The following is a 15355-nucleotide window of genomic DNA, read 5'->3' on the forward strand; positions in this document are numbered from 1 at the left end:
GAAACTGTCCTGTCTTCTAGTTGAGAACCAGTCCCCTGATGTGTTTGCTGTTCATAAGGAAGACGTTCGCAAGGAAAAAGAAGTCTCAGATGAGACCAAAGAATAAATGGTATAGCAGGTGACATTGGACAAAATTTATAAACCATCTTTGATTGATCAGACCCTCTCAGATGTCAATGAGTCTCCCCCCACGTGTGTGTGTGTGTGTGTGTGTGTGTGTGTGTGTGTGTGTAGAGGGGGGGCAGGGGAGTGGGGGGAAGGAGAGGGAGTGGGAGAGACTAGACTTTCCAGCAGGATTTGCCCTTCTTTCAACCTCTGACTCTGTTTCCCCCTTGCAGCGCCTCTATGTGGGGTGGCACGCTTGTCGGTTACCTTAGTGTTTGCCTGCTCTAGAATGACTTCCTCTAAAGTCAGGTCTCTGTTACTTACAGGAGTGTTCCTTCCATCTAGAGCAGTGTTCAATACGTCGTTTTGAGTGGCTGACTGAATAAGTAACACTTTCAACAGAAGATTCTAATTAGGATGCTTTCAGAGAACCAAGTTTACAAGCCCCAGATTTTAAATGACATACCTTCCGCCAACTGGTACCTACTCACCATGTCTAATATAAACAAAATTTTATAATACTGGTGATATTAACTGGATACTGATAATCTGTTCGAGTCACTAGGATAAGCACGTTACATCTTTTCCCTAGATAGTTTTTATAATATATGAGTTTACTGTTATTCATTTTACAAGCAAACTGTCCAACACCATTATACTAACCTACCAAACATTACCCCTAACAGGTTGACCACATTTTCCCCCAAAGTGACGTTCTTTCAAGTGTATTATGTAAACAGAGCTAGGTCTGGTCCAGCCATGACATGCTGGTGAGGGTTCACTCCTGAGACTATGCATCTGAGAGCAAGCTATGAGTCTCTGGGAAAACAACAAGCATATTCCCATAAACCCATCACATGGCTACAAAAACATACGAGATTCTCTGGACTGAAAACCCAAGTCCTCCTCTTCAGGGGCCGAGAGCATTTTATGGAGAAGAGTAGACCTGCTGACTGGAGGATCAGCTGGTGTTTGAGGTGGCTGGGGCTCACTTATAAAGGCCACAAGGACAAGAAGGTAGATTCCCCCTTCAGAAGAAGTATAATAATATCCATTTCCATGAAAAAAAAAATAGTGTTGCTAACTCATTAGAACACTGTCAGTGTTCTGTGGAGAACAGGCCTAAGGGATGACAACAGGGCTTCCAGCCAGAGGCTATGGTTGAAATCAACATGACTTGAAATCTAAAAGTCTTGGGCTGGACTTTCCCAGCCACAGTTACAGATGCGGGACAATGCCAGAAATCACCTGAAAAGAATTCTGAATCAGTGAAGAGCTTTCTGGTTAACAACATCCATTTTCTACCCTCTCTTCATTTCCTCGAGTGGCTTGCTACTGTACAGAATGCTAGGGATTTGGGGGGAATTTCAGAATCCCTCTGGACAGGGATAGGGGTAAGGTACAAGGTACACACACACACACACACACACACACACACACACACGCACGCACAAAATCAACAGCAGCATGGAGGTATCTATCTATCTATCTGTCTGTCTGTCTGTCTGTCTGTCTGTCTGTCTGTCTATCTATCTATCTGTCTATCTATCTATCATCAATCTATCATATCTATTTCTATCTAATCTTTCTTTTTCCTATCATCTATCTATTATCAATCTATCATATCTATTTCTATCTAATCTTTCTTTTTCCTATCATGTCTGTCTGTCTGTCTGTCTATCATCTATCCACCATCTATCATCTACATATGTATGTATGTATGAATGTATCTATCTTCTATCATGTATGAATGTATGTATGAATGCATGTATGAATCTATCATCTATCATGTATATATTACCTATCATCTATCATCTATCATTTATGAATATATGAATGTATATACCTATCATCTATCTATCTATCTATCTATCTATCTATCTATCTATCTATCTATCTATCATCATTATTGTCTATTATATTTTTCTTTGAGCCCTGAATAGACCCTTAAACTGTTGAACTAGTAGTAATTCCCCTGCCTCTGACTGAGTGTAGGCATTATTATGCCCACTCCAGAGTATTTTCTCTGATAAACAGAATGGACCCCCAAGTGAACATGTTTGGTTTGGGTTCGTTTTTGAGACAGGCTGTAACTGTTTAGCCCAGGCTAACCTCGAGCCTACAATTCCTCCTGCCTCAGCTTCTCCAATGCCCACCTCAGGGGGCCACCAGCTCTGACACTGGTTTTAGGATAATTTCATGCTTATGTCTTAATTGAAATTTTCCCTGAAAGTGTTTTTTATGCTTTGTTTTTTAAAATCTTTATTTTTTTTTAATTGGAGAATAAAAATGAATGTAGATGCAGACCACTGAGTGTAACTCAAGGAGTTTTAGCCTAAAGGAAGGCCACAGCACCAGTCCTGTTAGAGCGGCCATGGTTGTAATGATTCCAAGCACATATCAAATAAGAAGGAAAATGAGATTCTCTGATAGATGTAATGCAGCTAAAATCGGGGTTACAGATGAAACATTTATTTAAAAAAATCTAACATCCAATAACTCAAATGTAAATGACCCAGAAAATAGTCTATTCTTTTTTCCAGTCACACTGAAGAAAACTACTGGAAATTTTAATTTGGAGACTCAGTTGCTTTGGATTAATTATTTCCCACGGGGTTTGGGAAGGCTTAAAAATAAAAACAACGGAACCTTGCCCTCTCTCCATCAGCCTCTGAAGTTTAGCTATGCACAGACGTTTTCCAGGGTGTTGGGGGAGCAGGCCCCTTTTGGCTTACCCTCGCTAACTACCAGGGTAAGAATTTGATTCTGCGATAAGTGTGAAATGTCTGGTAGCCAGACCGTAGAGTCAGGTGGTGCATGCCGGTGAGGGATTTATCTAGCCTCTGCGAATATCTGTGAAGGATCATCCTGATTACATTAACCGAGTACTGTGGGCAGGAGATCCTGCGTCATACAGAACAGAGAAGGAAAGCTAAACCGCGCATGCGTGTATCCGTGTCAGTTCTTGATGCGATGTGGTGCCGCTTTAAGCTCCCGCTGTTTTGACTTTCCAGCCTTGAAGGACTGCACTCCTGAACTGTGAGCCACAAGAAACCCTTCTCCCTTAAGTTACTTTTGTCAGAAGGAACAGAAAAAAAGACAAAGTGTTACAGGGCGATTCCACCAGTGGCCCCTGTGAGCAACCGGTAACGCAGTACACTCTGGGGTATGTGGAATCTTCCCCCAAGGCTCTCTGTGTGCGAGGGCGACTAATTCCAAAGAGAGACCGGTCAAGGCATGCTTTTGATTTGCCAGTTTATTCAAGTCACCCCAGCAGAGAGAGATATTCCAGACTTTGAGTTCTCTTAGCTCCAAGTCTTCTGAATTGAAAGTACCCCAGGTTGCATCTTCCTTACAACGACAGGCAAGAGCAGTGAGCTGCACTCAAGGTGAGCCTCTCGAGGACAAGCTGACAAAAAAGGAGAATAAGTAGAAACAGAGCTGGAAAAGCGGAAATAGAGCGTCCTTTAGCAAACCAAATGCCACGGCTTCCACACCGACCATGGGAGGCCACACCGACCGTGGGAGCACTCAAGTTCAGTGCGTTAGAAAGGAGATGGGGCCCAATTACTTGGGTTGAAGTCAGCTGTTTTTCTCTTCCTGGTTGGAGCTTTTAGTCTCCAGCAAGTGACTCAACTTCCCTTTCTTCTTAGTTCCCTCACCTTTAGGAGAAGGTAATCGTTTTATTTTACAGAATCTTACAGGGAATCGACTCACGCAAATGGACATGTGTCCATAAACAGTGAGGTCAGTACATGTAAAGGAGGAACCCCACAATTACCATTGCTATATGAAAGAAAAAAATATGGACCCGAAAGGATGGCTCAGTGGATAAGAGCACGTGCTGTGCATACAGGGGACCTAGGTTCAGCGCCCAGCACTTGCGTTAGATGCCTCACACCTTATACCAGTATCAAGGGTTCTGACATCCTCACATCTGGCTTCTGTGGGAATCTGTGCATACCTGATGCACAGATTGATAAGCAGGCAGGTGCACGCACGCACACATGTGCACGCACCCACGCATGCATGCACACACACATATCTTTTTTCTTTTTTTTTCTTTTTTTTTTTTCCGGAGCTGGGGACCGAACCCAGGGCCTACCACTGAGCTAAATCCCCAACCCACACACATATTTTTTAAACATCGTTTTTAGGTTTATTTATATTTTATGTGTGTGAGTGTTTGTCTGCATGTGCATGTGTGCACCAATGTGTGCCTGCTGCCCATGTCAGCCAGAAGAAGGCATTGTGTCTCCTCTAACTGGAGTTACAGTCATGAGCCACCATGTGGGTCCTGGGAATTGAACCTGGGTCCTAACCAAGAGCACCAAGTGCTCTTAACAACTGAGCTGTTTCTCCGGCTCCCTCTGTGTGTGTCGCATATATCTATGTCATAGCTGGGATTTGCTTAACTATTTGTGCGCTGTCTATCGTACGGATTTAGAACTCCCCAATAAGGTCACACAGTCCATCTGTGTCCACATGTTAATCTTTGCTGAATACTTCATTAGTGTCATTTATGGTGCAAACTCAGCATGCTATCCCGACTTTCTTCAGTCAAGACTCCATTGTGACAGCCATCACCTTCTACCATATGGCATGACTCCCATGAACAAAGGAAATCTCACTCAATACTGATTTTTAGGGAGTACCCCATTTGGGTCATAGATGCCACTTGCTGAAGACGTAGGCATCAGCCTGTGGTGCTGTTGGAACATGATGGAGGTCAGACCTAAGGGAAGGAATTGATGGTGTGGCTTTGAAGGGACTGTTGGGGCCAACATCCCTTCTTTATGCTTTTGCTTCTTGGCCACTAAGAGATGACCAGACCCTTTCCCCATGCTCTGCCAAGAAGCCACCAGAGCCTGGACAGAAACTTCTGACATGATCAAACCTTAGCGTTCCTTAATTTCTTTCATTGTCTGCCTCGGGTATGTTGTCATAGCAACAGAAAGCTGACTCACATAAAAAAAATGGGTTTTATAAATTCGTCGGACAAATGAGTAAAGCGAAACCAGAAAGACTGTATGAAATACATCACCAGCCCCACGGCAACTCAAAACCACAAAACAACACACAAATGTTTTTACCGTGTGCCATTTACAGGACTATCTATAACCATTTCACACTTTTAAATACTAATTTTTTGTCATGTGTGGGAGACCCAGTTTTTAAAAGCATCCATGAAACACCTTTAAGTTCACATTGTACTTTTCTTAGATTATATCTAGGCTGTGCAGTATTTCTTCACAGACTTAGACAGCTTCAGATAAATGCTCTGCCTAGGTCTGACCCTCAACCAATGGCTAGGACGAGACTGACTTTGTGTCCTGAGCTAGAAGCAACTCAGCTTGGCATACTTTGGGCAAAACAGCACACAAACTGAGTCAGAGAAAAACACTCTAAAATATGCTCGAAGTAAGAGGACTTCACAACGTGACTCTGAACTCAGGACAAGAAATTACAGATGACCCCCTTTGTGTGTGGCAGCATGAGAGACAGAAGCAGGATTTACAACTCCAAAAATTAAGAACCGTCACTCCAGAACACTGAGAGGGACTCTTCCCCATGGTACACACTTTTCAAAACTGTTCTTTCAATGCTAATACAGACCAGATGTTTAAATATGCAGTTTCAAAGATTACCTAATACCCAGACAGGTTGGAGAAGACAGTGCTCATCAATCTGATGATTGATGGATTAACCCCAGGGCCTGTGGTGTTTAAGATCAGTTTGATTATAGGTAGGAAAACACATGATGTCACTATATCATGAAGAACACTCCACAGAAGCGCCCAGCATCCTGTGTGTGAGATAATCAGGGCTTCTCCCTGTGTTCCCAGAGGACAGGTAGGCTGGGGAAGCTGGTGTTTTTAATGTAAACGACTGACAGTAGATTGTTACTGGTCTGTGAAACCCATTCCTTTCTTTCTTTCACAAACGCAGGGCGGATTCTAATGGTGGGCAGACATCTACAGGAGGGGTGATTGTGTTTTCTAGGGCCCCCTTGCTTTGCTGATAATTTAACTTAACCATTGAATCCGCACACCCTCTTCGGGCAGGCGGACTTTGTGAAGAGGCGGGCATTGTTTCTGAGGATGCCTGGGTTTACTTCATTGGGCCATCAGGATATTACCATCCCTCCTGTCTGGGATGTAAGTGTTCCATGTGTACTGTCACATTCCTTTAATGGATCAGTAAACCCAAGATTTTCTCCCCCAATCAATGGATGAACAAGAACAACAAAGATGGTTGATGTGGGACACTCTCTGCCCTTTGTCGCCTTCTATACTGTTCCATCACCCTAACACTTCCATTAACTAGAAACTTATTTGTGCATTCATATGACACTTAGCGAGTGTTCCCTGAGAGCATCTGTATCCTAGAGCACCTTGGGACGGTAAGCTTGTCCACAGGCAACATTTTCCCGTGTCCACTCTTCTCTCCTCCTGCATAGAAGTGTACACAGTAGGAGCTTCATATTCAGTGCATTCTAAAAGAAGGAGGCTCTTCCCCCACTGCCTCTCAGCCCAGATGGATGGTTCTGCTGTTATTGGCAGAACCCCTTAGGTTGCTTCAGCCATAGTACCCCACTTTTCTTTTAGTTCAACCCCTGTTGAGCACAACAGGAGGTATTTGAAGCTAAGTGCATGCACATACACATGCACATGCACACACACACATACTCACAGGTATGGGTACACACACATGCATGCATGCATGCATATACACATACACACAAACACAGGCATGGACACACACATACAAACATGCACACACATGTTCACACATGCATAAACACATATGCATACACGCATACATACTCATAGGTATGAGTACACATGCATACAACTATGGGCACACACATGCATAAATACACACAAGCATGGACATATGCACACAAGCATACAAACATGTACACACATACACACATGTGCACACACACATACACACAAAGGCACAGGTATACACATACGCAGGCAGGCATGGACATATACACACACATACAAACATGCACACACATACACACATGTGCATACACACATACACACATACACCCATGTGCACACACATACACACAGGCATGGGCACACACACACACACACACACACGTGTTGTATGTTGAAGTGGAAAGACAGGGGTAGGTGGATTCTTTGCATGTGATTTGACTTCGTCTCCTCCAGCATGAACACTGAGAAGAGATCATAAACGTTCTCTTCAGAGCTGCGTGTACACGCATCCCTTATGAGTGCTCACCCACATGGCTTTTTTTCTCTTTCTGTCCCCATGGGAAGGTTAAGCTATCCCTGAGGCTGAGAGAAGACAAACGAACTATTTTGGCCACTGGGTCATAGCTGAAAGATGGCATTTCTCAGGTAGAAGCCTTTGCTTGCTGGTATGCGATTCTGCAAGGTCCACCCAGCCAGTAGCCCTGGGCCATATGTGACTTTTTGAAAAGGAGGAAAGCTATGGATGTAGACCAACGTACAATCAAAAATTACTGAAAACATCGAGATGGTTTTCCCAACTGAAAGGTCTTGAGTTTGAACTTTTCAGGCAACATTGGTGGAGTCATGATGTCTGGAGGTGGTTGTCAAGGGCTTCCTTGTCTTATGTGATGGCTATAACGTTGAGGATAGGGATTGAACCATGAGGAGTTACGTTTTCACACACCACGCCTCTGACGAGCATACAAGTAACATAGACTTTTGCACACTCTCTGCTGCTTTCTAACCCTGGCTTTCCTGTTTCCTCTTAGGGGCTTCCTGCTGTGTCCTTTTGTCAGTTTTCTTAAGAACGCTAATGCTGGTGTGACCCTGGCACACAAAAGATGGGGTAAATTTCCAAATAAGTGTCTTAAAATGATGCCTGCCCTTTTTAATTTGGGTGGGTGGGGGGGCTTAGACATTGACTTCTATTCTCATTTTATCCACCTTTCTGTACCTAAGTGTTCAGACTTTCAGATATACCCACTCTGGATTCAAGCATCTCACCCCTCTTCTCCTTTAGGTCGAGGATCAGTTTGCCCTGGAAGTGTTCTCTGACCATTATGACAGCAGCACCAGCCCCAGACACAGCCATATTTTCTCCACAGACCCTCCTACTGATATAGTCCCAATATTTGGGGTGATAGGTGGATATGGATTGTTGGACCCTGCTCCTTTTAGAGAGTAGCTCTGTAGGGCAGGGAACAGGTTTATTAACTGGCCATATATTTGTTTGTACCTGAGCACGTGGCTTTGAGTCCAACAGCCATGGTGGGAGAGGGGCAGTGGGGAGGAGCAAGTGGCCCCGCTCGTTGGTAGCACTGATGGAGTGAGGTGTCCAATGTAAGCATTCTACCTTCTATGCCTGTGCTTCAGAAGGTTCTAGAACTGCCAGAACTCAGGCCATATCATAGGAGGAGGCAAACAGAATTTTCTGCTTTGTTAAGACAGCAGGCTTGGCTTTTGTTTCTTTTTCTAAGTAGACAGATACAATACGTATTAATGTGTAAATTTAGAACGAGATGATGTTGCTAAATACTGCCTTAGGCAAGCTTTCTGTCCTTCTGCACCGACTCGACTCCCACACTCTATTAATCCTTCCTTTCCTTATACCAAAGCAAAATAGCCCATAACAATGACATCATTTTCTAGATCCAAAGTCCCCCATTATCTCCTTTGATGATCTGTAACAGGAAGAGGATGGGCTCATGGGGCAGTGTTATGGGGACTGTTGAACCCCAGGAAAAGTTCAAGTGTTGTGTGGCTTAAGCTAATAAGAGTCCTCCAGCTCTTCCACATCTTCTCGGACTCACAGGATAAAGGCTAAGAGACAGACACCGGGCTCTCCAGTTCCCCAACTGAAGGATCACTGGAGTCAACCAGACAGGTGAAAAACCCCATCTTTCCAGCAGCAGCCCTCAAGGATTCTGACTTACTGGGCCTGCTAAAGTATCACAGGGCAGCCCAGGCTAGCCTCCAACTCCCCTTTACAGCCAGTCAGTCCAGGACCCCAAGCTTAGGGAATGGTACCCCCCACCACAGTGGGCAGATTATCCCATGTTAGGTAAAGTAACCAAGATAGCTCCACACAGACATTCTCACAGACCGATCTGATCTAGCTCATTCCTCACTGAGACTCTCTCTTCTCAGGTGGTTCCTCACAGTGTCAAGTCGACAGGACTGGATTATACTCTTCAAGCTGACAGAACCAAACACTCCAATCACCAAACAAACTTTTCATTGAATCTTTCCCACGAAGGAAGCCTTCCTAAAAGGACTGAAAATCATCTTCAAATATGCCTTGTTCTGTCTTTCTATTCAAATTTAAGGTTGAGTCACCTCAAGACCTAGAGCCTGTCAGTGGTAACGGCCCTGAGAAGAAACTAAAAAAATGTAAGCTAACACAACCAGAAAGGAAAGCTTCGCAGTACTGACTCACATCTATTGAATTATGGAAGTTCATGAAACCATTTTGTATGGTTGAGTCGGGTTGTGGTTGAGAGTGTGTATACTGCGTGCCTGCAGTGCTTGTGTAGACCAGAAGAGGGCAGCAGATTCTCCCGGAAATGGAGTTACAGACAATTGTGGTCTTTTACATGGGTCCCTTGGAAGAGCAGTGCTCTTAACCACTGAGCTATCTCTCTAGTCCTTTATCTTCTATATAGTGATACTGATATTAGACAATAAATCAAAGTTGATGAGGTTACAGGAGCTGTTGCTAAAAAAATGTTAGGTTTGGATGAAGATTTATCGGTGAGTGCCCACTGCCTGTTTATTTTTTAGGAGTGATTGGAGCCAACGCTAGCGGAACAGAGGATAAAATAAGTCTGCGCCAAGGCACAAAATCCCTGCAGGCATTATGTCAATATTTATAAATAACATTAAATGGTCTCGTGAAATGCTTAAATGCAATGTTAAGTAAAAGAAAGGCTCTGGAATTAAGGTTATAATTATGTAACAATATAATATATATTTATTAATATAAATTAATATTGTAACATATCATATATAATATAGTAATGAATTAACATATTATATATTTATTGATATGCAATATATTTATTAATGTAGTACATATTTGTATTTACAGTGATAATTATTTTATAAACTGTATGTCCAAGTATTAAGCACAGAAAACAAAAAATTAGGCGGTTCAGCAAATGGAAATCTTTTCTCTCTCTGATTGGCAGTTCCTGCATGTGCGCTCTATGTATGTGTGTGTGTGCGGTGTGTGTGCACGGTGTGTGTGCACTTGTGTGTCATCTGCTTGTGTTGTGGAGGCTAGAGGTTGCCGTCAAGTGTCTTCCTCTATCACTCCACTTTATTTTTTGAGCCACTTTCTCTCACGGAACGCAGAGCTTTCTGATTTCGAAAGATTAACCAGCCAACAAGCCTCTAGGATCTGTCTGCCCCTACTCCCCAGGTCTAGGATTACAGCGCGACAAAATGTCCCGGATGTAAATATGGGTGCCGGGGGATTCATACTCAGCCCTCATGCTTGTGCAGTGAGCATTTGGGTCAACGAACCATCTCTCAGTCCCCAGGTCACACTTTATTTATTTTTAAATTTTCATAGTGAGATTCTACTAGTCTTACAACATTTCTAAAAGTGAAGAAGGAAATGAGGAGGAAGGAAACCCTGCAAAATTAGAGCACATTCGTTAAAGATACAAAGACTTAAAGCAGGGCTTTGGTAGCTGACCTGCCTGTCACTCACCAACATCAGCGGAGCTCAGTGTCTACCCATCATTCCTCACTGCAAACCCACCAGAGCAGCTCCGCCCCCAATCAACACATTAGCCTCTCTCCTCCTGCTAAGACCTGGCAACAAACCAAGCTCACTTCCCCCCAGATTTAAAAATATAAACACTTCATTATTTCAAACTAAGACACAATTTGCACCAAGAACCAAACAGTTGGGACTGAGGACCTCGCTTCATTCATGAAGGAATGAAATCGGGTGTCATTTACCAATTCAGAGAAACCATTTGACAGATCGAATAGAGTTTTCACGTCCGTTTCTGACAGGTAGCATCACGGCTTTGTTTTTATTTCATCGGATTTAGCGTCTTCTGTGTATGTGTATGTTGGGGGAAAGATGCTCACATTTATGTGTGTGTGTACGCGCACGCGCTTGCACCCCTACACATGGAGACCAGAGGTCATCAAGGAGGGTACAGCCATTTTTAAGGAGCCACCTCTCTCCTCTCTTATTAAGTTGTCAGAGACTCATAGCATCAGGAAATGTACCCACATGAGGAACTCTTTTTTTTTTTTTTGTTCCACTCTAGGGTCGTTTTTGCATTGTGCTGATCTCAGCATCCAGGGACATCAGCAAGTTACCATTCTCTTCCTGATTAAAACCAATTAAGACATTCCCCCATTACCAGCACCCACAAATGAGCACATTTCCTTAATGTTCTGTTTTTGAAATTGAGAAGGGTAGAGAGAAGCCATTCCGGGCTCTGTTCGGAATGATATTTCCTGTCGAAAACATATGTGGCTCATTTATATGCAAAATATCCGAATCCACTATACGGAGAAAAATGGAACCAGACGCTCAGGTTCGCGCTCACCCAGTGCAGTGCGAACTTGGCCCAGGGCTGAGCTCTGGGGTGTTGTCACCCTTGGTCTCATGTCAGCACCAAACACATAGCTTTCCTTTTCAATATTTCTTGATGTCTGGAAGTTGTAACCCCTTGAAGTCGCCTCACGATTGGCCCCGTTTGGGGACACATGGAAGGGACAGCAGGGGCTGCTTCAGCATGGCAACTGTCACTGTTACTACATATTTGCTTGGCAATAGCTGCTGAAAGAGAGCAAACGGAACAAGACAGACACGCAGGGAGGGCCAAAATAAACACATGTGCTAGCACCAGGCTCTGAGGCCCAAGCCCTGAAGAACAAAGGCATTGGAATAGCTTGACAATGGTCTGTGGTGATTAGTCTGTGGCAGACACTGGGAAATGGCTACCTCTGGGGTTTCTAAGGCTGACTGAATTTTGATTATTCGAAGAGTCAAACCTTTTAGATGGGATGAGACATCCAGCCAACCCGGGTGCATGGCTGTGATGGGAGACTGGTTAGGAGGATCACGGGAGAACAGACTATGTTATAACAGAGTTACAAATTAAACCACCTCCAGGCAGGGAGAACGTGAGTCTGAATGACTCCCCTTTTAGATAGACATACAACTTTAGACATTGTTTTCTTTTGTAATAGAGTCCTCATGTAGCCCAGGCTGGCCCTGAATATCTGATCCCCTTGCTTCCATCTCAGGGTGCTAAGAATACACACACAGGCCACCGTACAAGTCTTTACACTGCAGAACACTGAACCCAGGGCCTTGAGCCTGGGCAATATGCGTTCTACCTACTTAGCTACATTTCTATCCCTAAACTGATGGGTTTTAATAAGGCTCCTTGAAGCTTTCAAATTCTGATCAAGACCTTCAATGGGACCCGAGCATATGTATCTGATGTCCCCAAATTCCCACAGTGATTTTAAAGTGACTTTTCTTTTTCTAGAAAAGCATCAGTTATACACACATCATGCATCTGGGACTGAGGATACTTACTGATACTGCCCTCTCTATTTCTGTTAGCTGTCCACAGAGGACACACATACACACACACACACATACACACACACACGCATATACACACACATGCACACGCACACACATACACACACATACATACACACGCACACACACATACACACACGCGCACACACGCATACACACACACACACACACACACACACACACACACACACACACCCCTTCCTTAATTTTGAGAATTTTCCCTGGCTTCTCACTGGGGAGAAATTAACAATAAGGGATAGAAGGTTAAAAAAAGAACAGATGACAGGAATTCAAACAATTTTGGTTATTGTTTGTGCCTCATGCACTGCGTTTGATGTCTCGGATACGCCGGGCACCAATTGCCAAATGTGTGTTCAACTAATAAAGATTTACCGTTCAATGCCATTAACACGGGCTTCACGTGTCTACAGCTTGGCCACACCGAATGCTTCTTACTGTTTATTTAATTTGAAAGTGTAGTTCTGGAAAACGTGCATCCCCTGCTCACAATGGTCCATAGCACAGCATACAAGGTTCACGACAATGTTAACCTTTCTTGCCACTTCGGAAAGCATCTGCTGCTACAGTTACACTGGTTCCTTCTCAGCCATCCCGTCTCCCAGCCCCACCTCAGTGGATGTGAAGATTCCAAGGAGCTCAGCCTGTGTCACCGAGCGGGAAGCTGCAGTGTTTCCTGGTACGTTTTATAGCTTGTTCAAATTTGTTAGGAGGTATGAGAGGAAAGGGTTGGCTTGGGTACTTAGCAACACCTTAATTCCATATACCAATCTGTGTGTGTGTGTGTGGGGGGGTGTGCATGTGCCTGTGTGTGCAAAGACATATGTATAGTCAGAAGACAACTTTGGAGTAAGTCCTCTCTTTCTACCATGTGGGTCCTGGGAATTGAACCCAGGTCAAGCTTACTGGTAAGCTCCTTCACTGGCTGGCCAATATTGTTGACTCTTTTTTAAAAAAAAATAGAAGAGGGTTCTTATTTGCATTTGTATGTGTGTATATATGTCTGTGTGTGTGTATGCCGCCTGAGCTGTGTGCGGCTACCAGAGGTGGGCAGTAGGAGGGTGTCGGATCACCAGAGCTGGAGTTACAGGTAAGCCACCTGACCTGGGTGCTGGAAACTGCTCTCTGGTCTTTGGTAAGAGCAGCAAGTGTTCTTAGCTGCTGAGTCAGCTCTCCAGCTCCCTGGCCCCTGTTGCTAATGTAAGACAAAGGGTGTCTGGGGTCTTTGGTAACGGGGTAATTTTTAATCTGACTGTAGTAAGGACTGTTGGAGCTGCTTTGTCCTAGAGTGAGAATATGAGCCAAGGTTAGACCCCTTTAGTGTTAGGAATCTTCACATAATAGGCATAGGTAGTACATGAACCTGGGCTCATTAGTTTGGACTTGGACCAAATCCAGGTATTCCCGAAATGTCCTTTGATGTTCCTCTGTCCATCAAAGGAAAGGAATGTCCATCTGGGAAATCAACCGTTCTCATTGGATTTCCGGGGTATGACATTCTGGTTTTATGTGCCATTAAATTCAAATTACCATGTCACTTTAAAGGAGTCCTTTGGATTTTTTTTTTCCAATCAGGGTTACTCTGCAGTGCAGGCAGACCTTAACTTCAGGGCAATCCTCCTGTCTCAGCTTTCCGAGTTCTGGGGTTACAGGTTTAAAGCCATTGCACCTGGCTTCTGGATTGCTGCTCTAAGTCCTGGGACTCAGTCAAAGTCTATGTCGCTTGGAGAAATGGGACTTTGGGAGACATATATTATAGGGTTAGGAGAGCACAGCCTGGGTGCACACTGTCTCTCAGAGGGACAGCGGGAGTATCCGTGTGGCCAGGAATGAGTGTCTGTAGGGAGGACGACCAATGGGTCTTTAAGGGCAAGCTTTAAATGCTTTGTTTTCATCTTTCCAGAGGTCAGAAAAGGGTTTGTTGTGTCCAAGTAATAACGGCACGCCAAGACACAGTACGTCTTGATACAATGAATAGTACAGAGATTCTTTTTCTTATTTTATACCAGATAGGCTCAAAGTGTTCTCTTCCAGACAATCTGCAAAACTCCTGTCATCTTCAAACGAGAAGTGCTAGGTCTAGACAGTGCCACTGTTGGGTGGCATGGAGGAAGCACATTCGGTTGTATTTCAGCCACGACGTCGAATTACAGAACGGCAAACAAGGGCAAAGTCCCGAGCTACAAATGCCCACAGCGAAGAGGTCCCTCAAACGTTGGAATTCTGAGCAATGGAAGCAACAAAGCAAAAGTTCGAGTCAACAGACCAGCATTTCAGTGAGCACATCAGACACGTCCCAGACACTGCCCACAGTTGCATAGCTGCTTGGGTAGCAAAGAGAGAAAATGTCAACCCAGCTTGGGTCACAGGAGCCACAGGACTAGAATTCTTGATTTTTTTCAAGGCCCAATAACCCTTAACGGACAATGACAACATAAAAAAGCCCAGTAAGGGGAAAAAAAAAACCCAAACCCAAAACAAACAAACAAACAAACAAACAAACAAACAAAACCCCAAAGTACAGTCTTTGGGTTTTGAAAATTTGTGATCACTAGTGGTCACTGAAAACATTTAAAATCCAGTTGTGGGAAAGGGGAACCCCCTTGTAAGGAGCAGGTAAAAGTCATTCTGGGGCAGGTTAAACAGCAAAGGCTGT

General features: G+C 44.0%; 1 protein-coding gene and 1 long non-coding RNA gene across 50 annotated transcripts in view; both read right to left on the minus strand.

Moving 5' to 3' along the window:
* Ank3 (ankyrin 3) overlaps window positions 1-15355 on the minus strand; it is a 624211-nt gene that overhangs the window by 254055 nt on the left and 354801 nt on the right.
* LOC102554153 (uncharacterized) lies at window positions 3344-8427 on the minus strand. The gene is made up of 3 exons (XR_015645774.1): window positions 8335-8427; window positions 3677-3767; window positions 3344-3514 (listed from the first exon to the last, which is right to left on the minus strand). It is a non-coding gene; the product is annotated as an uncharacterized LOC102554153 (long non-coding RNA).

Source organism: Rattus norvegicus, chromosome 20, assembly GCF_021556685.1.
Source record: "Rattus norvegicus strain SHRSP/BbbUtx chromosome 20, alternate assembly SHRSP_T2T, whole genome shotgun sequence".
In the NCBI taxonomy this organism is placed as follows: Eukaryota; Metazoa; Chordata; class Mammalia; order Rodentia; family Muridae; genus Rattus; species Rattus norvegicus.